The 22,911-nt window shown below is 45.5% G+C and overlaps 1 protein-coding gene and 1 long non-coding RNA gene across 2 annotated transcripts in view; both read right to left on the bottom strand.

Moving 5' to 3' along the window:
• Positions 1 to 342: 342 nt before the first annotated feature.
• On the bottom strand, positions 343 to 2,744 carry LOC146599835 (uncharacterized). Its single transcript, XR_014894913.1, has 2 exons — positions 2,636 to 2,744; positions 343 to 1,260 (listed from the first exon to the last, which is right to left on the bottom strand). It is a non-coding gene; the product is annotated as an uncharacterized LOC146599835 (long non-coding RNA).
• Positions 2,745 to 13,815: 11,071 nt separating this feature from the next.
• LOC146599834 (uncharacterized) overlaps positions 13,816 to 22,911 on the bottom strand; it is a 258,807-nt gene continuing 249,711 nt past the window's right edge. The window contains exon 4 of the transcript XR_014894912.1: positions 13,816 to 13,893. The gene's annotated coding sequence lies outside the window, so the exon portion shown is untranslated. The remainder of the gene's footprint in view (positions 13,894 to 22,911) is intronic.

Below are 22,911 nucleotides of genomic sequence, written 5' to 3'. Positions count from 1 at the left end.
TTATGCATAGAAATCTCATCAAATACAGATGAAGAAGGTCAGAACAATTAGTATAAAACAAACACTTCAGCATAATGCGCCATAATGATTATTTTCGCATCAGTTAGGCAAGCTCCAAGAACGCTTGACGCATTTTAAACTAAGTCATTATCAGATTTTCCAAAACTTGGAGCAACAATCCAGCAGATCACTACGCTAAGCTCTCCGCGTAAGGACGCACTGCTTTAACCGTCTGCTCCCGAAACGTCAAATTCGTTCCACGTGACAGCAGAGCTGAAGAAGTTGGAGCTTGGCACATGCCTAATTCAGAAAGTAGATGTGTAGGATAAGGCAGACTGGTAGTAACGTACAGGTTTCATTTATTGATACTGCTACATTGCAATCTTCATGAGCCATCTCAAGTCCAGAAACATCATGCTTACATTTCAGTTGAACTACAGTTATTCACGTAAACGCAGCTGAGCACACGCGGCCGTGCTACATGGGCTCTACGTCCGGTGTCCTCATCAATCCTCATCAGCTATGGTCATGGGGCGACCGAAGAACAACATTCGCAAATGCTAAACCTGGCATTTCATTGCTCTTCTTCTGGAGGAGAGAGAGATCATGTTTTACTATCAGGTCTAAATCAAATTCTTGCAACACCAGGGTTTTTTCCTATGGGAATTTTGGCCTTTCTAGGTCAAGCRTTAAGCTACGTTCTAACCCCTGCGAGCTGGAGTGAAGCCTTCAGCAGGACAGCAATGCTCACTKCTGCCAGACACAGGAAACCTGAGTTTGTGCTAATGACAGTCCGTGTTCCTAAAGGGTTAGCCAGGATGTCAAGATTTAGTTCATTTTTTAAGGAATGCTCTTGCTGTTTTATTACTAGGTGCCTGCCGACAGCACTCTCTAAAAAACCTCACACAAGAGCAGTCTTCTCCTGCGCATGCTCTTTTTGCAGCTCCATCGCACACTGTCATTTTTTCTGCATATTCATTTCAGCTTTGCATTTGAGACCACCCTGCTTTAGAGGCTTTCAGAACAGCAATAAAACCTACTACAAAGAGTCAGCATTAGCCATCAATATGCTACTTCCCAGCCCAATAATACTGGCCTGAGGAGTGAAGACATTGTTTGTGAATGTGCCCAGGACCCTCTCCCCGATCTTCTGCTTTGCTTGTCTGGCTGCTGCAGAGAGACCAGCCTCTCCAGAGGTCCAAGGGAAGCTGCAGTTGGTGGCATCCGCTACATGGGAAGCGCTGAGCAGATCAGTGATGACTAGGAAAAAAGCATACACAGAGATACCATGCAATAAAATCATATATGGAGGATTTTAAGACAAAATGTTTCAGAGAGATCTTGGAAGTGAAATCAAAGCTGCCTAGCTCCAAAGTAAGTGAATATCTAGATTCATGCCAGGCTGAATTAGGGATAGGCAGACTATGGATCTAGCTATGACAACTGCCTCGACATTTTCTGTCAAAATCTAGTTTCACTAGAGAATGATAATACTGCAGCTGACAGTTCAGTGGCTTTTTCTAAGGACGCACAAATCTCTCTTGACCTCCCACCACTACCATTACCTTCCCTCTGCCCTGCACGGTGTTGCTTGCAGCATCTGTAGTGCTTGGGCATTGTATAAGAAATTGTTATTCCCCCAGGAGGAACCACAGAGTGTTTGTGCCTGAATGTCTGAAGTCTTTTGTGTGGTTAACAGGAGACGTTGCACTTGTGAGATCTCGGCTGCCTGCTAAGCAACGTCCGTGTTGTGAGGCTTGTAGAAACCAGGCGAAACAGGATTTGCTCAACATCAGATGAAAAAAGGTTGCCACCAAAAAATACCCTCCTTTTTACGATGGCTTTCRCTCTGCACCCACCTACCAGGCACACGGGAACATATCTGAAAGAGTTTAAGTATCTGAGAATAAGCACGGAAAACGTCTCTGTGTGCTTCAAACCAAACGGGTATTTGGAGATGCTGAACACACTGTATACTGTTAGCGCTACAGGAATGACCTTTTCTTACAGCAATGTTGAGAGCTAGATTGTGCCTTTAGGGTCTACTCCGAAGCACGCTGGAGTTAATGGGAGTCTCTCCCTTAGCYGTGAGACATTCGGCGTTTGGCCTTTACAGGCAGAGCTGGGCTTCGGAAGGGGAGGGAGGCAGGCGGGCGGAGAAGGMGAAAGAGAGGGATGGTTGCACAGCCCCAGGCGCGCGGCTGTGCGCGCAGAGGGGCCCTGGCGTCACGGGCAGGAGAGCTGCCACCTCTGCTGGCCCCTCTTSAAACGGGCAAGACAACGGCTTCTTCGGCCCCCGGACATTAGGAAAGCTGCAGTGGCCACGTGTTTCTCCCTGGCTCCTATTTATGAGTTGCCTCCTACAATTTTTTTTACAGTTCACACAGCCATAGGAACAGTTTGGAATTAATTTCTTAATGATTTATGCTACATTAATAGTAAGTTGCCACAGGAGATGTAAATAATTTTCAAAATGGGTGCCATAAATCTCCTTGATTATGTCCATAGTTAAAATTTTGGAATGAACTCATACTCTTGCTTACTACTGGCTCATTAGCCTGTATCTTGATTTTCACTAACTGTGCACAAACCAAGACACCACAGTGATGGTTCCCTTAAAAAGAAAAGAACTTACTGGCAGTAAGTCTCACACAGCCAACATCTGGCAGCCAGGGGCACCAAGTTGTTTTTCAAGGGGTTTGCTGGAGTTCCTCTATCTTTATTATGTTCACCTGAAGCAGTCATAGCATCCTGACTTTATCTGTAAAGGTCCATGGAAATGGCATAAGATTCAAGATGCTGATTATACAGTGGAGAGGAAAGAACAATACTAGTGACTTTCTCCCTGAAAAAAGCAACTTACTATCACCTCCAGAACCGAAACTAATGTCCCCTCCTCCCGCTCCTCCTGCCTTCTCCCAGCTCCTCCCTTTGCCAAGCAAAAAGCAACTCCTTGCATCTGGATAACCTGAAATCTGGAAACAATGTAAAAGAGCTAAACCAAATAAAAGAAAAAACTAATTTGGCTTATAATATGCCAGACTGATGTTATCAGAACACTCTTGTAAAAGTCAGACTCCTCTATTTGAAGGCAGAAGGCATAATACTCCGTTCCATATTGATGCAGAGGCAGTTCAGAAAAGCAAAGGTCCAGTCTGGGCTAGGGCCAGCGTAAGAGCAGGGAGCTCCCCAGAACCCTCCATCCTGCGTTCCCATCAGGTGCAGCCCCTGCTCTTCCCTTCCTTGACCCAAACTCTATTATATTTTCGGAAGCCTCAGCTCACTGAATCTGCACAGTCCTCTTTAATCTCTTTGCTTTTAAGTGGCTTCCTAACAAGGTATTATGTGTTCACATAATAACTTGCACAGCTTGAGCCTATTCCAAAAGYGCAATGCTTAAGTAGTACTAAAACAAGGGCAGTGCTAAAAAAATGTAAGATAGTTTTCTGTATATTTATGTAGGTATATTATTTGGAATAAACAACCACCAGAGTGAACCATCTTCTTTCTTACCAACAGTCACAAGGACTGTCATACAAGATGTCTACTACCCCAGCCAGCCATTCACGTGTTCATATGTCCTTTAATACTTCATACATCATTTACACATCATACATCTTGCACCTTACCTCGGCTTTTCCCCTTATTATTATTTTTACTTGCATTGTGATAAAGCAGATAACCTAGGCAAAGAGGAGCTTCAATGCATACAGTATCTCAGATAAGATATGACCCGTCCTTCAAAGAAAGAACACTTTGTTTTATATATTCCCAGTAACTACAGACAAATCCCCTTTGCTTCCAAAGCTGAGTAGTAGTACAGCCCACCAAGCTTAAAGACTTAACAATATGCCTGTCCCTCTACAAATATAAAGATAATGTGTATATATAAAATAAAATCAAGAAAAGAAGTCAGTGTTACTGCACCTGTTACATGGAGAGCCATCACCAATAGCTGTACATGGAAATGCAAATGCTATGGGCTCCAGAAGATGAATTTTATAGATAAGCTCACTGGGTTAATGCCTATATATGTTATTTTCTTATATTCTTGGCATGTTCTTTGGCTTCTGGTTTCTTCTCAGCTATCACATTGCTTTCCTTCTTATTTTTGAGATACATAATGGGCTGGAGATAAGAATACTGAACAGAACAGTGAGCCAGGGACAGTTTCAGTTACTGAACTGTGCAATGAGGAAGTGATCAGTCCAAGTTTGGTCCACTTAATTTTCAGCAGACATAACGAGTACATTTGTTTTGCTGTTCTTTTAAGCTTTCTTGTCAAGGATACACTGATATGCTCAGTGTCAGAAGATGAATCTGTTATGAGGAGCTACTTTTCATTGGCATTACTCAATCAGACTTGACATGAAGTCAGCACGTGTCCAGTAATTTTTTACTTAAAGTCATTAGTAATAATATCCAGCTCCACAAAAAACGTAAATCTTTCTGATAGCCAGCTGGAGTGACACTGAATACTACTTATTTTTCATCTGACAAATGTCAGAAGGAAGGGCTCTGTAGTGGTCACAGACCAATATATTCACTTAATATTGAGGTGAAGGGTTCAAATACAGTACGGACAACAAAGAAGAGAATAAGTGTGGTGATCTACATACACAAGACCCCCATAAAGCTGTCTACTGAAGCACCTAGGGAAGAGATGTAATGGTCACATCCAGCTTGTCCACGGCATCCTGCTCCACGCAGGCTGCACATGTCAATCCAGATGTTCTTGTTTCAGCAGCCATATCCTATAATGATGCACATTACACAGCGTAACTTCCCCAAATGATGTACATTAGAACAAGCTGCTTCTGCTTAAAAAACAAGCAATCCCCCCATGGGCTCTGCCCAACACAATGTACTAAACGTATACATCAGCTACACCCACAGCAGAGCTCAAATCTTGCCATCRTTCCCTGGCTACCTGTTTGAAAATGCAAATCTCAGCGGTTCGCTCCCTGCTCRCCTTTGAAGCACATATTGTAAGCTAAGAAGATATTATGTGATAAGCAGGCTGCCCCGGCAGCATTTAACCCCCTTGCTCCGGCGGCTGACCGCATAGCGAGGCTGGTACAATCCCAGGACCTTWTTCACCAGCAGCACAGTTTTTAAAGCAGTCTCTCCCTACATCAGGATTAACAGATCTTTTCATTCTTAAGCAATACAGAAAAGCRTTGACAGTAAAATACATCAAAATATATCATGGTAGTCAAACTTGATTATTTTTTTCAATAGATTTACCAAAGCAGATTCAAGGAATCTGTATTATATCTGGAGTGAAGTGGCAGATACTGTATTGGAGAAATTTTACCTTGAAAATTAATTAAATAGGCTTAGATAAAAACACTTTCATGAGGGCTGGAAATTAATTGAAAGGCACCATGCAAAAGGTAATGATGAATATTAATGTGCTGAGTTGGTGGCAATGTCTAATAGGGTGAGATTTTTATCTACCACTGTGGACAGGGAAATATTGTGGAAAGACATTAAAAAGCATGTGATTTCAATTAAGAAGAAATTAGGTTAATACACACAGGATTTGGAAGGAAACATGCTCAACAGAAGTGCGAAGCTTTAAAGCGGCTGGGCTATAGCACCATGAGCGGCAGAGGGAGCGCTCGGGGTCGTTCCTTCGCTTGTGGCCACTGCTGGCCACACTGATGAAATCAGAGCTGCTGGGAAGGACCCTGGCCAGGTCCTGGCCAGCCCAGCAGCGCCGTGTTCGCACGGTCTCGTGGTCACGGTCGTACCTGGCATCACGCAGCACATGCCAATGGCACGGGATGGACCAGCGAGCACCTGGGAGACGTTGGGACTGGTCACAGAAAGCAATCTGCACAACCTTTCCCACCCAGGAACGTGCTCAGTTCAACCGAGCCGCCGCTTGACTACGTTAATAAACTATTCGGCCAAGCGGCTGCCCTTACACTCACGTCTGCTTCAGCAGAAAGATGGATTTTTTTTTTTTTTTCCACTTAATTCAAACACGGACCTAATTGCTAAACTGCTCTCAAACTTTTTGTGCCCTAAGTCAAGCACACACTTCATGGCAAGGTACAAGAAACACTATTTAATGCCAGAGGTATAAGTTAAAGATTCGGCCCAGAGACCTTTGCATTCATTTTGAAGTACTTCCAGTAAATTGGAAAAGCAATTTAGGGAATAATTAAGGATCAGAGCAGACTTTTTGGCAGAAGACGAGGGAATTAAAACAGGACCATAAGACTCATCAGTTCTCCAAACTATTGACATTTTCCTTTGTGCCAATGAAAAACACTGAGGAATTCAGAAATCTGCAATTGGGAATAAAAACCCACTCATCTTATTGGTTACACTGGCACCACTGTGGCTGAAAAGCAGAAGTTTATTCCACTGGGACTGCTCATATCTAGAGGTCACTTACTCCCAGTCAGAAGGTATAAAGTAAGGCTCAGAGAAACACAGAAGCACAGTGAGTTGGTGGAAACTTAGAAATAATTTTCTGTGGCTGCTTGACAAGAATTTTATTCCTCAGGAGAAGAAGAAAAAAAAAAAAGACACGCTCGGCCCAGGCTCACCGCTGAGTGCTTCTCCCTGGACTGTGCATCCAGCGCCTGGCGTTGCGCGAACCTCCTCTCGCTAATTAGCGCCATCACGGCTCTCCAGCCTGCTTTGGCACACCTCCGGCACTTCACGTCTTTAAATATTGACRGATGGATCGCTGCCTCCTGTTACTCAGTGAAAGCTGGGAGCAGACTGCTAAGCTGGTTAAAAGAAAGGGGATCACCAGCTAAATCCCTTTCTTCCTGACTTCTAAATGTGGAAGTACCTTCTCGTTGCTTAAAGGGAWACATTTTTGCAGAAGACCTGGCTCCTGAACTAGCACTACAAACACTCCCTGATGCTCTCGCAAGGAGACGCTTTCCTGTTACTCTGCTTAAAAGAGTTTTTCCCCCTCCTCATCCTGCTGCGTAAAAAGAGCGGGTTTTGTCTCACTTGCAAAACAGTCAATTTTGTTCTTTTGTTGAAAAAAATAGACAAAGACAGTTACTTAAAACTCCTTAGGGCTTCGAGATCCAAACTTACAGCAAACCACGTTGTGCAAACCACCGCCTCTGCCCAGACGGCTCTTGATCCGAGGAGGCAAAGCGGACAYGGAGGCACCAAGAAAGAAAGAAGCCGCTCGAGCCTGTCCCAGCAGGTCGGTGGCAAATCAGGGACGAGCAGCCAGCTCTGCTGCCTAGAAAATGCTAATCCCTTGCGAGGCTGTGAGCCTAGAAGTACCCCAGAAATGAGCCCATGACCTCGGGAGGGGAGGTGCAAAGAGAAAATTTGGGAAATCTTCCCCTTCCCCTTCTCTCTTCTTTTCCTATTCATAAGTTATTACAACACCTGGAGCAGATCCTAAGTTCTTATGGCAATCCAATGCATTTTGAGTGCAAATGCAGCTTAACCAGAACTTTACAYGTGCTGCTCTTTACAGTGCTGTTAGGCCCAAAGCACTGAACTCGGCACAAACTTGTGCCCAACCTCATCTCCACTCTGAACAGCTGCAGTCAAATGAACAAAGTCTTTTCATGGGCACAGATGYTAGGACTTGCCTAGCTGCTTGCAGGGCTGCTCAACTGTTAATTGACCCAGTAAAAATTATCAAACAAAAATTTCCACTTTTTTAAACTGGAATCTAACAGAGTGCAGGTAAATGAAGATGGAAAACAAGTCAAGGGAAACCAAAATTAACATTAGTCTAAGAATGTGCTGGCATGAATATGTATGATGCATTATAAATTTGACTGATGAATGCCCCATAACTCATCAGAAGTAATGGCTCATACTGAGTAATGGAAGTTCCTCTTTCAAGACTGAAATATTAGTCACTTAAATGCCTTCCACATGGTACTGCAAAAAGAACCCTTTTGGCTATTTAACTCAGGTACTGCTTTCTTAATAGGGATTAAAGAAAAAAAAATCTTTCCCAGTTAAAATATGGTGCTCCATTAGTCAAAATAGATAGAACTGCCCCTGCTCCCCTGCAGCCTCTTTGGCTTTGCTGCTGTCGCTTTGTCAGAGCTCGGCGTTACTTGAGCAAGGGGAGAGAAGAGGAGTTTGTTCCCTATCAGGGAGGAGAAGCAGAGCAGCCTCGGCCAGAGAGGGTCGAGGCCATGCGAGGCCTCGGCCAGCAGAGCTATAGTATTTTCAGCCCAGACTCCCATGGACTGGGAAGCGATGATCTCTCTGCGTCACTGCTACAATCCAGTGAACGTCTGCAAGGCATGGCCCTGCTTAGGCCAGGGTGGTGGATGGCTGTGGGCCCGAGAAGGAGGGATGAATGATGGCTTTCCCCGGTGCGTTACACTTTTAAGCAGTTGTAGAAGTTTTCAGCCATCCTCAGCCAAAGGCATATTTTGTTTTTCTGCTGTAGCTGGGCCAAAATAGTGAAATCAGAACTGTCTTGGTCGTGCTGGACAATGCCTTACGACCCACGCTTACCTGGATCGGATAAGCAGTAGAAGAGATGGTTCCTCTGGGTGTGTTCAGCTTTGCTAATGGGCCAAATCCAGATCCAGACTCACTTTTTAGCTCAAAAAACATATAGAAAATTTCTCCAAGCAAAAACTTAACGAAATCTGATGACTCTGTCCCATACACTTTCTTAAACAATTCAAGTTCTGGAAATTCGTGCTAGACTTCCAGCAGCAATAGTATAGTAACGTCACACAGTATGGATCCTTCCTGCCTGAATCCCACTGTCAGACTTAGCATTTCACTCATCCTCGTCATGGGAAGCTATGCAGAAACTCAGTGCTCTGGGATCTTCCAAGGGGGAAGGRGGAGGGAGTATCTATCGCAAAGGGATGTAGAAGGAGCTAAAAATGGTGCAGGAAGATTTGGTTTCATGCCTTGCAGTATGCTGCTTTTTCTCTTTATCTCCTTTCCAAACCCTTAAAGGTTAATCAAAGGAYGTGCAATCTGGTACCCTTTATCTGATCCTTTCTGTTCTGACTGTTAAATTACGTGATTTAGCTGTTTGACTTAGATCCACAGCTCCAAGACCTTTTAGACTGGGTGATCGCTTCTCTCTGATACTCAGTTGCCTTCCTTCCCGTTAACACCCTCATGCACCTAAGGATGCCAGTTCCCTCAGAGCTTCAAGCTTTTGGAGCCCAGTCTCCAGATTTCCAGTTCTTTTGCAAATCTCCACCAAAAGCAATAACTCATGGTCTCTCCTCCTCACCCTCTCCCAGTTTGGGCTGGGGAGGAAAATGTGGAGCCTCGCTTGAGCCACCCTGGCTCGTGCTGGCAGCTCCAGGCGCAGGGTCTCCTTGCCGTCAGGCTGCAGGCACCGCGTGAAGAGGCAGAGCCATGAAGATTTTTGCATGAAGCCATCTCAAATTCTTACAAATTCTTTCCTTCTGAACTGTTATGATTAGGCTAGAAGATACAAAAAAGTCATTGTGTTGTACCTACCATTCATTAAATAAAATCAATTTTAGAAAGGGAATCTTGCTAAGGACTTCAACAAAAATTGAAGAAAATGTCCTTTGAGGTCAGCTTTTCCAGCCAGGTTTACAAAGCAGCACTTGAAAGCCAGCCACATAACAGTTTATGCAGCAYTGTACGGCATTTGCTATATGATGGTCTGGTAACACTTTAATAGTCTTGAATGAGCATTTAATTTAGATTTAATAGGGTAGCTTCTCTGTTGTAATTAAATACCAACTGATTGTTAAAAGAGCACTTGCTAGATTTAATGTATAAGAGATAAACCTGGTTAGCTATATAATTAACTCAGAACACAAGAATAACAGTGTAATTAATTTTTTAGAGTACAGAACTTGTAAAAAAGTTTATCAAGTTGGTGGACATGAGAGGAATTAAATAAAAATGACATTAAAATTGTATTTTATAAGGATATTATGAGCTATTAATTAGCTTGGTTCCCTACTGATGCTTTTGACCTTTGATGTAGAGATTCTTTTGAGGTGGAAATGAAACAATGCAAGTGACTGTTCCCACTAGGTATGCACAGGATCAGGAGCAGCCTTCTTCAAACACGTAAGGAAAAAAATACGTCAGGTATCTAATRTAATTTTCATATTTTTTTCAGGATTAGCAGTTACTGTTTATCTTATCTGCACTTTAAAAATGCAGCCTTTTAAATATTTAACTTCACCATAATTTACAAATAGGTACTTAATTCTCATTCTGTTTTCCACAAACATGCTCCTGCCRTTTTTCCTAGAGATTTTTTTTTTTTTTTTTAAACAGGGTCAGTCTCTTAAAAACAGAACAACCAAAGAAGCCAGGCAATGTCATGTTAGGCACTGCTAACCCATCTATATGTGAAACGTGAACCTCCTCTCAGAATTAACCACCACCAAACTAGCTAAGGAAAACAAAAACGTAACTGATGGAAATATCTTAGAAATTCACCTCCAGGCACAGCTACACGGCTGGCCTAGCTGTGAACTGCCATTACGCTTGCAAAGCCCCTTGCTACTAAATTAAGATGTTTTCTTGTTATGAGACATCATCAAGACTCTTCACAAATAGGCTGCCCACATGCATCTTGCAGCGCGCCCGCAAAGCAGCAACGGGGCTTGCAGCATGCTTCCACCCCGCCACGCGCCATACACTGCAAACAAAGAGTAACGAAGCAGGGTACTAATAACCCGCATCGTGCCCAGGTCCCCCGGGACGCACAGCCCAACCCACTGACTGCCAGGTCTCTTCAGATATTTTGCTTCCATGCAAATTTAAGAAGAAAGTAAAACTGGTTCAGGAGATGCCCTTTAAGTGCCCGGGTATCCCCCTCCGGGATGCCRCGCACAAAGCTCTGGTGACGGGTATCGCCGCAGTGATCACCCAGGTGTCACAGCCAAACCCCACCGCCGTGGCGGCACAAGGCTGTAGGTCACCTACGTGTCGGGCGGTGATGCTGGCCAAGCTGGGTGAAGGGACACGCACCTCTAGTAGCTGTGGGGTATCCTGACGGCCTCGAAAGATGGGACTGGGTTGTTGAGGCTGCTCTTCTACCCACAGCTCAGCTATGTTGAAAAGTGACCTGGCTTTCAGGACTGCAAATCCCACCGATGGAGCCCTGAGCACATTGAAAACCATTATTTTTTTTCAGTGGACATTTTTTTCCATTTTTCTGGAAATTACCTGTCAAAAGCACTCCAGGTATTTGACAAAAAAGTAAAAGCAAGATTGATTTTTTAAGTCAATTCTTTCCTCGAAGAAAATACCCACRAAGGGTATGTTTTATCCAATAAAAATACATTTGCCAATAACACACAAGTAATTTGGGGTGTGGGGAGAGAGGCAACGCCTTTTCACAGCTATACCTGGAGCCGGTTGTGAACAAGGGCTGGCGACCCCAGGAACCTCTCCAGGGCCGCTCTCCCGAGGTGGCTCGTGGCTGTTGCGGGCAGGGACGGGCGTGCAGCGGCTCATGCTTGGCCCCTCACTGCACCAGGAGGCCCCGCAAACCCGGGCGTTACGTATCGCGAAGGCCTGATGTCCTTACCACGGGCTCAGGCGTGCCGTGCAAGGGACGGCGGAAGCACGAGGCCAACCRCGCTGGACGCTCAGGCCAGGATGCGGGACGACCAGAGGGACATCAAGGAGGGCGCACAGCAGCAGACTTACCTACAGGCTGATTTTTATTGGAGGTTGAAAAGCCACTGAGCAGAGACAGCAAGCAAATATTGCTGCATAACAGACGATGGCGCGTTTCGAACCCTAGGGAAAATAAGGGATCGAATTCATCACGGGTCCAGCTCCGGTGGCATCAGCAGCCCAGAGGTTTCCTTCCATTCTTGCTCCCTTGTACTGGTACATTCCCGGCGAATTCCCCGTTAGGAGCACTTGCAGGACACCCAACGCCCGCACCGTGCCACGGGGGCACTGCGCTGCACCAGAAACCGTAGCCATCCCCGTGCACTATACTTAAGACTGATGTGGAAAAGAAGGTGTGGGTTTTTTTTTTTTCTGCATTCCTAATGAAAAAAGGCTTACACVCTCCCCTGAGTGTGCGTGTCCCCACGCACGCGTACCCCCACGAGCATCCGCCCGCCGATCCTGCCTCTCCCCGAGGGCTCTGCCCGCGCTGCCGCCRGAGCCCTTCGCTTGCCGCCCAGAGCGACGCGGTGGGAAGTGACTTCTGGGCACGTTTCTGTCCTTCCCCGCTCCGGAGCCTGACCGGGAGCAGCCCACCCCGAAGCGGGGAAAGGACCTATGGAAAAGCACCTGGTGGCCCACACGGTCTTCTCCTCGCTCGCCGTYGCAGGCGCACCACGAAACATCAGCTGCCATCGGCAACGCTGGGGAAGCTTTCCAAAGCAGACTGCTGCCTAATTTCCCTGGGAATTTTCCAAGTCCTCCTCCGCCTTTCAGACCTCAGCTTGCAGGACTGAGAATATTACTGTGTGCCCTGGGGGCCAACGCAGAGCTAAGCTGCGGCACAGGGAATAGAAATTTTCCTTCTATTTACTTCCTTGCACAGTCCGCAGGGCTCTCGCCGTGCGGGCCGCGCTGTGTCCCAGCACCGAGACRTTCCCGGGGCGCCAGCAGCTTGGGTGAATAACACAGTGAAAACTTCATTAAGGGCAATGATGTCCTGTAATTACTCGTTATAGAACAAGGTAAAAAACTGAGAAAAATCCTACTTTTGTGAGATGCAAAACTGCAGTGAAACAAAGTACTTCCCTGCCATTACTTATAGCTCAACAGCAAGAAGAGGCTTCAAATTTTTATGTTTGATTTTAGGTCTAACTTGCATATGTTACTTCCTCCAAAAAACTTGCAGAAAATTAGCATCAATCTTTGATAACTCACAGAGCATGAAGTACAATTTACCAATATGTAAATCTTACTTTCACAYAGCTCAAAAATAGCAAAGCTTAAAGGCTTTGCAGCTGGGAACTGAACTGATCCAGCTCCCTRGAGAGTTAATGCAAAATCTCCCATTGACTTTTGTAGGTATTAGAGCAGACCCTCAGCTGACTTCATTATCTACAAAGGGGAAATAATTGAGATTTCAAGAAAATTGGCTCAGCATTATTTTAGCACTATAAATGTTTCTGCCTGGAAACAGTACATATTGCACGTTTTTCTCCCAATCCAAAGATGAAAGTGGCCCAGTAACAAATTTGTTGTTAACATACTTTTTGGAAAAGGTCCCATCCTTAAAAGTCGCATTTGATAGTCACTTCTGAGCTATCCCTTTCTCATCGTAGATCACCTCATTTCCACCAGCGTGGTAATTGGTTATATCATTACTTTCTAAGTAGGCAATTCCTTTTTTTCTCCTCTTCTCCTGCCAAAAGCCTTCCCACTCCTGTCTTTATAGCTACTCTTCTCCCCTCATGCACCTTTATTATAGCAAGGAAGTAATTAAGAAGAGAAAATCCTAGCATTAGCACAACAGGAAGGACATAGATCAAGAATACAGCATGAAGAAATTCTAAAATTAACGTTGCTCTTTTCATGAATCTGGGGCTGCTCTTCCACAGGAAGGCTGAACTCGCCCCCAGGCGTGGGGTGGCCCCCCAGCCCCCCAGCTCTGCTCGCCTGGGGAGCAGCAGAAGCTTTAACCACCGCTCTGGAGGTGCGGGGTGTCGCGTCCCAGCCCGGGCTCCTCGCAGTCTCCGCRGGGAAGCGCAGGCTGGTGGACCTGGCCCCTGCGGGAAAGCAGCTAAGCGAAGTCACTGTTTGCAGAAGAATGGTAAAATTCTGAGCTTTCTGAATTACCCTACGTACAGGTATATGAGCAGTTAGCCTGTTTTCACATTTACTGTAAAAATGGGCTAGTTACTTACTTGAATAGGTTCATTCTGAAATGGAAACACATCCTTGCTGGAGCATCACCTCAGACCTGTGGCTTTTCCCTTTCTGAGTGAAGCTCTAAGCAGACACAGACAGAAAATTAGAGCCCTACAAATCCCTCGGTGGCCGGGTGCTGCTACACTGCAGATTTCCTTCCTCCCTTTCTTTCCTATTTAARGCTCTGGAAAATGCTCGTAGTTGGAAAGCCACACGTGCTTGGCTGCAGCCTCTCCACTAACAAGCATCTTCGTTAGCATGCACATCCCATCGGCAGAAACGAAGCTGCYTTTGTTTCTTGTGGCAAGAACAAACAAAAGCTTTATTATTCTCTGCATTGTCTGCAGAAGTCAGACAACTCTTTGGCTTCAATGAAGATCAAATATTAATGCAATATTCCAGGTAAGATATTTGAAGCTATCAGCATCTCGCGTCTGGTTGAAAGCAGTGGCTAGAGAGCATTCAATGCTCGAAAGCCCTTTCAAGTGCGTGATGCTCACAGAGGAAAAACAGTAGGCTGTCAAATTTAATTTCTAAAGAAAATGTGTGAAGCAACAGTAGGACAGTCAGAACCTCCTGCTAAACAATAACCATGGAAAGCAGTTAAAGCAGCGATTCATCTCCTATATGGAAGTTCAGGAATGAGCAGGGAGTAAACTCCCGAATTTGCCGGGTCTTGGACGTGTGCTAGCCACAGTGCCACATTCACATTTGAATGTAATCCCATCAAACAGCTACTGGCTTAGCATAGACAAGATATAAGAAACAGTGACAGCACTGTCAGCTCTGCTAAAACCACCCCTATCAATTTGACAGCTTTGGGTGGTGATAGTTATTGCCACAAAATAACATTTTTTTCTTTTATTTTTTCTTTACATTCTGCCACCTCTTATTCCTTGCTGGTGTAGGTTGAGGGCAGGTTTAGCTCAGTTGGTCAGAGCATGGTSCTGCTAATGCCAAGGTCATGGGTTCAATCCCCGTATGGGGCTATGCTGAGGGTTGGACCAGATGATCTCCAGAGGTCCCTTCTAACCTTACCATTCTATGAATCTATGATTTGCATTTAGCATGAGTAGCTGGAATGATGCTGCATATGGTAGGTGGGTACTTAACTTGCCTGTATTCAGACCTAGCCCTGAGACACAGGTGAAAGCAAAGTGACAGAACAGGAGAAGGGATGAAGGCTGCAAGAGCAGGATGGTCCTGCTAGCTGTGAGAGGAGAGGGACAGGGGTTTCCTAGAGATGTGGAGCATTTTCATGTTCTTGAAAGACTGGGGTTTTTGGACAGTCCTGCCTTACTTTTAGAGTTAGTCCCTCCTAGCATAGCTAAGCACTGCTTYTCATTAGAGAAGTGGCAAAAGCTCTACAAGAACATCCTGAACGCTGCTCAGCAAGAAACAGGACCACGGTGCCAGGGAGGCTCCAACTTTTGGCATTTCCAAACCGGGAAACCCAGCAATGTCTCCCCTGCTGCCAGAGTGTGGGGAAGTGCAAGCCTCCATGCATGAAAGGAAGCAATGGCCCCTTTGGAGAAGGCCAGGATAGTGTCTTCGGCTGCATCTCCTACAATCCTCATTTTCTGAGCACACAGTGTCTAACATGGTCACACAATCCAGCACCCCAAAGGGATGGCTGGCAGTCCTCCTCTCAGAGCTGGAGAYGTGCTGCACCCTGAGCTCAGAAAAAAGGTCAAATTCCTCAGTYGTTACTCACCCAGAGCACAGGACTAGCCAGGGAAGTCCATCCAACAAAAGGAAGGTGYGATATTCAACAGCTGATGTCAATGAACAAGCCCAGGGCCCTAAGACAACTTGAGCACCTACCCCAGGGGATGGAGAAAGGCTGCTCAGGGTCTTCTCATCTCACCTAAACAYTGGAACGCTAATTTTTTCCCAGTGCCATCACCCAGTTAAATCTGCTGTCCAAAATCATTTTGCACAGAAGAGTGAGAATTCATAGTGTCCAAATGAATTTGCTCTCTATGAAATGATCATCCTCAAAACCTTTTCCAATCCTGCTAAAGTAAGCATGACTACCCAGGTGTTCATCACTCCACCCATCTCTTTCCCAAGCCTGATTTTATCAGCTGCTGAAAACACTTAGAAGTATTATCTAAACACTTAAGATGCTTAAAATACAAGAATAACTGTACTAGGTCAGACCAAAGGTCCACCTGGGCTAGCTGTCTGTCCCCAAGCACAGCCATGGCTAATCCTTCCAGCCTCTGGCTTAGAGATCTCCTGAACCAATTTGACAAAAGCCATCATATATTCCACAAACCCTCTTCAAAGGCTATGAGTTTCCCTGCACAACTGCTGGGGAAAATAAAGGTTATTTAACCTCTCTGGGGAACATTATAATTTACAACCAAAGTACCCTTAAATCCTTCAAGAAGAGCCCATAAACAAAACTAACTTTCTTACCGAAAGCAAGACCTCAARATGTATTTTCTTTCCAAAAAGGACTACTTTCATTAGATTGGCTAATTGAATTTTTTTCTTTTACTTTACTAGATTTACAACCAGGTTTCTTACTCCTGCTACCTGCATTGTGCATCACAAGGAAACCAGCCTGTGTTCTTTCAGGGTCCTTAACAATTCCTTACAGCTCTGCAACATCTAAGATCATAGAGAAATAAAGCAGRAACAAAGTTATAGCTAACATAAACATTAGCAAGAGACCATACTTTACCTTCCTCTTCTATAGGGCTCCTGAGAGTAGACCCTGAGCTATGTATATACTGCTCTCAGTCGTCAAAACCCTGCAATTGCATACACCTGAATATCAATTAACTGCATGCTGCATTGCATCCTCGACAARCTTGCAGTGGCAAAGGATGCAGATTTGACTTATTTTAATTTGTCTTCTATTGTCTCCAAAAAGTAGCCATAAAATGTGGTGAAACAGACTCTGGGAGGAGATAGCTTAAGGACAGCTGATGAAGCTAACCCTTTAACAGCCACACTCGCACAAAACGCGGCTAAACTTTTCTGTGCAGGTAACCTGCATTTTACACTCTATTGACTATTATTTTGTTCCAAGGACACAGTCAGCRCAGGAGGAATCACAGAATTAGCAGACTGAGGAACAAACAAAAGTAGCAAATTTCTAYTTTAAAGCAATACTTCCACATTTAGGATCACTCAATTGCTCTTCTTCACCTCTACTGTCTGCATTCAGGCTTAGCCTTTTTTTGACCCACACATCATTTTATGACTCTTGAAAGCCATAAAAAGCAATAATATGTTTTTGCATCATAGGATCCCTTCATTTATAAATTATTCTTTGTAGGGACCCTGGAACACCCAGTTACCTCCAGGCTGAGCAAGATTTTACTCCAGTTGGGCTGAACGAAAGGACAAGGAGTTATCTCAGCCTCCCAGTGTTTACAGTACAAACAGACCCTCAGCAGGAGAGAGAAAYTGTCTCTATTTCTTAGAGGAAGAGATATGACACAGTGAAATGAAGAGCCACTGTCAAAAAGGAGTACAATTCATGGAAAATGTAGGTATTTACATTTCACAAAGTGATCCATAAACCCCTGCTTTATCGCAGCAAGATGTCACTAACGTAATTTAGGTACCAAAAGTTTTCTATATCCTGTGCCTGATGTGCTGCCACCAATGTCCTTGTCTAGCAGCTTTTTTTAAAAGAATAAATGAGCTTGTCTTGCAGACTCATATGCACAACATGGGGACCCATGCCCTGTTTCAGAGAGAGGACCAGCTCAGGCCAGTAGCTAGATGTCTTAGCCTGGAGAAAGCTATAGCCTATAGCCCTCCCTGCAGCATTTCCAGTATTTGCCCATTTCCAATACCCACCACGGGTTGCAAACCCCCTCCTCGCCACTTCTCGCTCCATCTGGAGCGCAAAGACTCCAGGTCACCAACGCCACTCGAGAAGATGGGCTCCTAAACAYGAGGAACTCATGTTGCATCTGCGCAGGGGGCCTCTCCATCCGTGGCACGGGGKCCCTACCGTAACTCTGCTGTCTGCCACCTTCCTGCTTATGGCAGARGTATCGGATCTGAACAGCTCCGTTCCCAGATGTGCGTTTGCGTGGAGGTAAGCCAAGGGGATGGCGCCTACATGACACCTCCCCGCCCCTTGCACCCATGCTTTTTGGAACCAAAGATTTTTCCTCTTGGATCACGCTGAATCCACAGAGTCACCCCTGGCACTCAGAGACCCCTATACTAGTCCATGGAGGGGAGGGATCAARACTGCTCCAAATGGGAGATGTGAGGGGAAAAACAGTCTAAGGTATGTGTTTCCTTTGTGAATCCCACTGGGATTTACAGGYGTTAAAGCATCGCTCCATCGCTCCGAGATGCCTCACCCCTTCCCAGGGAAGCAGAACCATATATATGTGTATATATACATATGTATGTATATGTATACTTACATATACATATGTATGTGTATACATACATAAATATCTCTGCACAGGGAAGGAGAAACAGAAGGAACAGGAGGAAGCAAGAGAAGCAGAAAGACCACAGATCAGTGTCTGGCCCAGTCGTCATTAAACACACCCCTATCATGCCAGCTCCTCCGCCAGCCTGGCATTACTAGTAAATAAGCAAAATCGGGCTCTTAGCAACATGCATGAGTGCTTCAGTGACCTTAAGACGACATTAATTTGTTGCAGCTTCTTAAAGTAGATTTCGATTATTGCAGATTTTTTAATACCAAAGGGGAAAACACAGGAGCCTGTCAGCATTGGCTGATTTGAAATGTGATGTAATTATCACCAGGCCTTAGTAAAGGATTTTAAAYTAAAGACAACTTGGTCTGTAAATACTTTGTGTCTAGATTATTGTTCTCTTTTTCTAATGGCTTTTGGCATAGGCCTTGTCAGTAGTTTATTGTACAACCCTTTGGCTGTGACAGTGTCTTCTATGAATAAATCATACACTTCACTAAGCACCAGACGATGGCAAAATGCAACAGCAGATGAAATAAGCAATAAAGAACCATTACAGCTGCCTGTTCTCCTCTGCAGGTTTACATCACCATCTGATTTAATTTCCTATTTGTAAAAGCGCRGCTCACTGCAAAGCCATTATGAAATAAAATCATAAATGGTCACATGGGCGCAAATGAGAAGTGAGACACCTGCTTGGTTACGAGGCATTTACTCCCTCAGCAATGTTGTTCAGCATCCGATTTCTCTGCTTGGGCCAGAAAGACGCTGGAGGATTTATAGAAGAAAAAATATCTTGGGTATATTACTGCCACAACTGCAAGACGCTAGACCTGTGCGCATCCTACGGTTTAGACCTGCTTTTACCACCATGATGAACTGCAGCTAGCACAGGGAGGGGATAAAACAGGCATCACATCAATCTCTGCTCCAGACTCAGTGGAGCTTGAGCTTGCCCAGCGCTGGAGTCGGAAAATTTAAATGGTTGTTCTGTTGCTACAGAGGAGCAACTACTGCCACGGAGCTCAGGACGTCTGGGCGCGAGGCTGTGAGAACGGCAAGCGAACGAGCCTCTTCTTCACAGCGGGTGCGATGGCAGCGAATCCATTTTGGTCCCCGGTCACTTTTGCTATTTCTCTGCCCAACCGCCCATTCATAAACGCAAGCGGTCATAGGGCCGTGGACGCTTTTGCTGGCCGTGCTCGTCTGAGATAGGGTCTGGACAGACGTGCAGCTATGGTGTGGYGCAGGCTGCTACCACGACCAGTGGATCAAATTCCACCAAGGAAGAAACAYGACTGAAAAATAAAGCCATTAACTGAGATGCTCTACATGCCTCTCCAGCRTGCAAATATCATTCATGGCATTTAATTGTGTTTTCCAAGGAAAACAGTGGGGATAAATATGAGAAAATGGGTCCTAGACCCAGGTTTGCTAGTCTGCAGACACTTGTCCTTGCCTCTGCGCAGAGGGAGGCTGCCAGCCCATCACGCAGTCAGCTCACTAATAACTCTAAGCAACAACAAACGTTGGGCTACGGAGACAAACCCAGACAGCTCAGCCCCTTGCCTTACACTGGAGATGTACCCAGCGGGGAACACAGGGAAAGGAAAATGTCGGGTTGGGGGCATCTCCCCTGCTCCAGGCAGCGTCCAGTGAAAGGCGGTGATTTACCTGAGCAACCCAGAAACCCCCCTCAGCCTCCCTTTCCTCTCCACGGAGAATTAAAGTGCTCCTGGGGGAGCCTGATACACCTCGCTGTGAAGACTGCGGTTCTGGCCAGGTTCCTCTACCAGGACAAGCGGCTGCCTCGTTTGGCAGGCTCGCGCCGCCCGCTGCTCGCTGGCGGACTGCGCCCCGCACCCACACAGTCGGCCACGGTATCCGCAGGGTCAGGTTTTACCCGGCTGCTGGAGACGGCTGTCAGCAGAACCTCTACTTCGTGAAGCGCTGGAATAAAACCTCCTCTCGGCAGGCAGSAGGCAGCTCCGGTCTGCTCAGGAGCCGTGCATTCCCGCTGCAATTTCGCGCTTCCCGATGCATCCGGCGGCTGCGTTTAACGCTGCGCCGCTGCCATCGCCTTCGCTGCAACCCTCCTGGCAGCCGTGAACCCGCACAGTTCCTGAAGAGCTGCTGTGCGTAATTCCCACGAAAACTCCCTGCAATGATAACCCGCAACTCTAACATTTGTCCACGAAGGTATTTTTGCTTTATTCTTAAAACGCAGGCACTGACCTTCCAAACGATAATTTTACCTAGTAAAGCTGAGACAGGGACAAACAACGCCCAGCCCATAGCTACCGACCGATTAGTACCTACCACCAGCTTGTGAAACGGTCAGAAACCCCACGTTTCTCGGCTGCTGCCGCAGCAGGCCCGTTCGGCCGGCTTGCCCCGCTCCGCCGCGCCTCGCCCTACCCGCCGGGCTGATTCCCCAGCTTTCGCCGGCTGTTAACGCCTCACGAACGGTCCTTCCTCTCTGCTAGCCCCAASGGCCGCCCACCCGGCGGCGGGGCCGGTGCTGAAGCTCTCCGCCGAGCCGCGGGCCGCCCCCGGCCTCGGCAGCGCGCCGCGCGCGGGCGCCTTCTCCTTTCGCTCCACCCTTGCGCCGTGCTCTCGCCTTCCTGCCTGATCCCCTGCGCTCACAGCACCCTCCTGCACTTCTTACTTTTATTGCTTTTTAGAAGTCTGATCCGCTTTTTGCCTCCTCCACGATTCCTCTCTGCCCGCGGTCAGTAAAGCGCTCGGGATTTAGCCGCCGCGGTTTCTTCCCGCCCTCCTCGCTGTTTCCCTGTACTGCGGCAGATCGTACATGTGCCCTCAACACAGCATTTTTAAAGAACTGCCAACTTTCCTGACCTCCTTTTTTCATTTAGTCTTGTTTCCCAAAGGAGCTTACCTACCAGTCCTGAGCTTATTGGACTTTGCCCTATTGAAGGTCATTGCTTTTTTTTTTTTTTTTTTTTTTTTCATTTTCCCTACTTTTTATTCCTTCATAGTCTTCTGAAGGACTGTGACCTCTGTACCTCACGGTCACAAATTACCGTCCACCTCCACACTCCCAGTCAGCCTGGCTGCCTACTTAGTATTAAWGCTGGAAGCTCCCTTCTTCTTATCCCAGTTACGTACTGGAGTATTAGCCCCAAACCCCTCCCAGAGGCGCTTTTCCAGACTCTGGGTTCMTCTCAGCTAGGAAGCGACACAGTGTCGGTGCAAAGCAAACCAGCGAGGATACGTTATTTACGGACGGTGCAACCTGCTGAAGCAGTAGGGGTTACAGGAGTGATCTATGACTCCCTCCATTAATTGTATTTAATTGGAGGCATCAGGATTTGACATCAAACCTTTGAGGAAAAGTTCTCACAAGAGAAATATTTCCAAACAGAATTGACCATGCAATGTCTACAAGGAGTCTCCCATGGCCACATTTTAAAAATTGAGAAATGCTGGTTCATGTTGAACCAAAACATGATTAAAAAATAACAACATTCCTCAATTTCATTTCTGAATAAGCTGAAAAGCTTTATTTGATTGGAAAGTTTCATTTCACTTGGGGATGATGTTATCATTTTTATCATAAATAAGTGGTCTTTTACATTCCATTTTAAAATAAAAAAAAGTTTAAGAGTGTTTTCCTCAAAGTCTATGACAGAGGATCTTCTAGGTCTAGTTTATTGTTTCTGTTGCCACTCTCTGGTGTTTTTCCAGAGTCACAAACAAAACTCTAATCTCCAGCTGCTATAGTGGAGATCACACCGCAAACAGTCAGCTGCAAATAGGCTAATTGTTTGCCTCTTTGAGACAATATTTACATTATTCCAGGCTTATGGCACAGTGCAGTGACTCCAGTAGGCTGTAAATCATCCACAAATAAAACAATGAAAATTTAAAACAAACCTTAATGCATTTTCTATTCTGGGTGGTAGAACACAAATTCAAGTTAGTGGCTTTCTGCTCTTGGAAGACTGTTTCTTGTAACATGCACTTATAAATTTTTAAGAGCATCTCATGCAGCTACGAGACACCAAACATGAAAAGTGCATTTGGCAGAAGCCTATGAATGTCAGCAAGATGTTAAAGACAATAAAATCAGTCACCTGTTTTAGTGCCTGCTGTTAACTTCAAAAGTTTTAAGTGTCATAGAGGTCAGTTATATTGGAAGAAATGTTTGATTTCCTTCTCAATGAGCAGTTGTAATATTAAATCTCCTTTGAAATGTCAGGATCTGGGGGTGGACGGGAATATATATTTGCAAAGTGACAGATGTTGCAAAGTAGTGTAAATCAGAAACCTTTAGCTGCTTTAAAGACTTTGCATACGATTTACATTTCCATAATTACTAGTAAAGAAATGCTTGTTTGGAAAGTCCTCAGAGCCACAGCTTTGCAGCTTGGTACYGGGTGTGCACGGGGATCACAACTAGCACTAGAACTTCCCCTTTGATCTTTGTATGTGTTTTTTAACTCAAAATTATAGTTGTATCAGAAGACTGTGCTATTTTTTCCCAGGACACGGGAGTCACATTACTCTTGGACACTATTCGGGGAGGGAAGAGGGGGGCTAAGTACGCACTTAAAAACCAGTCCTGCTGAGATAAATCTGGACCTTCACCTCTTCTCACGCCTCTCGTTTCCTGAACCCTGCTAACTTACAGCTCCTTACTTGTATTCAG

Source organism: Rhea americana, unplaced genomic scaffold (assembly GCF_003343005.1).
Source record: "Rhea americana isolate MKP2758 unplaced genomic scaffold, rheAme1 scaffold_131, whole genome shotgun sequence".
Lineage (NCBI taxonomy): Eukaryota > Metazoa > Chordata > Aves > Rheiformes > Rheidae > Rhea > Rhea americana.
The sequence above is the reverse complement of the archived record's forward strand: the minus strand, read 5'-3'. Positions and strand labels throughout refer to the sequence as shown.